We start from the raw sequence: 2516 nt of genomic DNA, 5'->3' as shown, positions 1-2516 counted from the left end.
CGCAACGCTCTCTGAAATAGTGTAGCATAAAAAGCGGGAAATTCAAATCTTTCACGGTTTTCAAGAGCAACGTTGCCAGATCACTAGACTAACAATATGTAATTGTATGTGTGAACGTCTGTGTACCGAGGCTTTTAAATTTTTGTCTATAGTAAATGCTCTGACTATACTATACCACGCTGGAACTACGTTAAAAGATTAAAATGAAATTTATTCAAGTGAATAATAATTATTTGTGAAATTTTAGTTAATTGAACGTAACTGGTAGCCTTAAATTTTCAAAATAAACAAAAATCTGGAAAACGGTTAACCCTGCCGGCCATCTCTAGAACTTTCCGCTATGTACAAAACGCTTGAGAAATGAGCTTTTCCGGTTTTGAGCTCTTCGAGCTCAAAAAAAGAACTTTTATTTTTTTTTCGACCTTGAAAGTCTGGAAGTTGTTGAGAACATACTTTTTTGAGAATTTTTAATTGCGATATCGTCCGTACGAATCAATCGTTATTAATGGGACTTGCAAACTAATTAATCGATTATGATAAGGCTTGCAGCGATCGACACAGTTTTTCAAGCACTCATAATTAACTTGCTACATGACAAATGATCCGACAAAAAATTTCGAAGTTATTTAAAAAAAACAGTTTTTTCAAAATCGATTTTGATTTTGTAAACGGCATTCAGCGTCATTTTTTAAGCTTAAAAGCTGATTAGATTGTGAAATTGATCGATGAAGCAGATCAAAAGATATTTTGGAAAAACATGATTTCAAAAAATTTTTTCATTCGGTTCTTTGGAATTTCTCGAAATCTATCACACCGAATTGGTGTAAACCTACACAGTAAAAAATTTTGCGTCATTGCGTCAAAAAACTTAGTGTTAAATATTTAACACTTTTATGTGTAAATTTAACATTTATTCTGTTAAATCAACACGAAAAAGTGTTAAATATTTAACATAAAAATTTTTAACACAAAATTTTTTGACGCAATGACGCAAAATTTTTTACTGTGTAGATAAAACCCTAAGTTTTGCTGATCCCTATTGAATGACGCAATCCTCGTTTAAATCGGTTGATTTGTTCAAAAGTTATGAGAGGTTTCACACACACACATTTTCATAGCGAGAAGTTAAAAAGTAAATCCGTCGAATGTTAATTTTTTTTCTTCAAACATTTAATTTTTAAAATTTATAATTAAATATAATCCTAGTGATTATTTAAAGTTATTATTCATTGTTAAAAGAATTAATCAATTGATTTCTCGGAAAAGGAAGTTAAAAATTTTTATTACTACACAAATATCTAGGCTCTGTACATATTATTCCTTTTAATTTTGTCCGTAATTTTTAAAAAATGAATTCCTGCGAGATAAATAAGGTTTTATAAGAAACTAAAATAAAATTCTTTCGATTGAATAATTATTTACTGTTATAATTAATCTTATAAATTCATTAAAGTTACTCACTGAGGTCGTTTTTATTCGAAAATCGTGACAAAAATAATGAATGTCGAAAAATTGTAAAGTTATAATATTATATAGTATTCGACAAAAAAAAAAACCGAAGTTGAATCATCATTAGTATTTTCTTGCATTAGATGGAAAAAATAATAAATCGTAACTTTGTAACTCCAGTTTATTGAACGAAAGTAGATTTTACAGTTTACAGCATCAAAAATAAAAATTTTTGTATATCTTGAAAAGTAAAAATACTCATTTATCATCCACAGAAAGAAAAAGCCTTGCGCTAATTTAACAATAAAAATTTTCAAATAATAAACAAATAACGCTAAATAATTAATACAAAGTTACACAAATAAAGAAGTTAAAAGAATATTGTCCCAAGTAATTATAAAATTAGCTTAGTAAGAAAAACACATTAAAGTGAATCTAGATTGAGACGTTTCACGAGATAAGTGCTAGCTTACATTTTAATTAACGAGAAATGAGTAGAGCCGAGGGCTTATTTAACTCTCTCGTAAGATCCAATGTTTCACTTTAATATTTTTATTATTTTTTCTCCACACAGAGTGTACACTGTTCAGTATAAATTTTATATTTTCTTTCTGGTGTTTTTGCTGTTTGAAATCCAGTTTTTGTCCGGGCCTCGAGTTTCCTCTATTTTTTACATTTTATTCTCGTTAGAGTTTCATGCGCCAAAAGAGTCGGGATAAAATTTCCGCGAGGTGACGAAGAACGGCTAAGGCTAATAAATATAAGAGGATAAAGGAAAGAAGAGAGGAGATACAAGAAAAAAGACAAGGACAAAAAGAAAACAGACGGAGAAAGAGGTAAGGGCACTTTTTTATTTTTTTTTGTCTCCCGTGGCTACTGAAGGAAACATTCCCGCGACAAACTCAGACAGCCGTTTTTTAATTCCCGTTTAGTCTCAACGGCGTCGAGTAATTAGTTGCTCGGTACGAAGCTTATAATGTAAGGCATTAAAGCCGGTATTACCGCTTTCTACTCCTTGATATTATAGCAACCTTCTTTAGCACTCCTTCCCTACTTATCATACACAG

The sequence above is a fragment of the Cotesia glomerata genome, linkage group LG9 (assembly GCF_020080835.1).
Source record: "Cotesia glomerata isolate CgM1 linkage group LG9, MPM_Cglom_v2.3, whole genome shotgun sequence".
NCBI classification, from domain to species: domain Eukaryota; kingdom Metazoa; phylum Arthropoda; class Insecta; order Hymenoptera; family Braconidae; genus Cotesia; species Cotesia glomerata.
The sequence above is the reverse complement of the archived record's forward strand: the minus strand, read 5'-3'. Positions refer to the sequence as shown.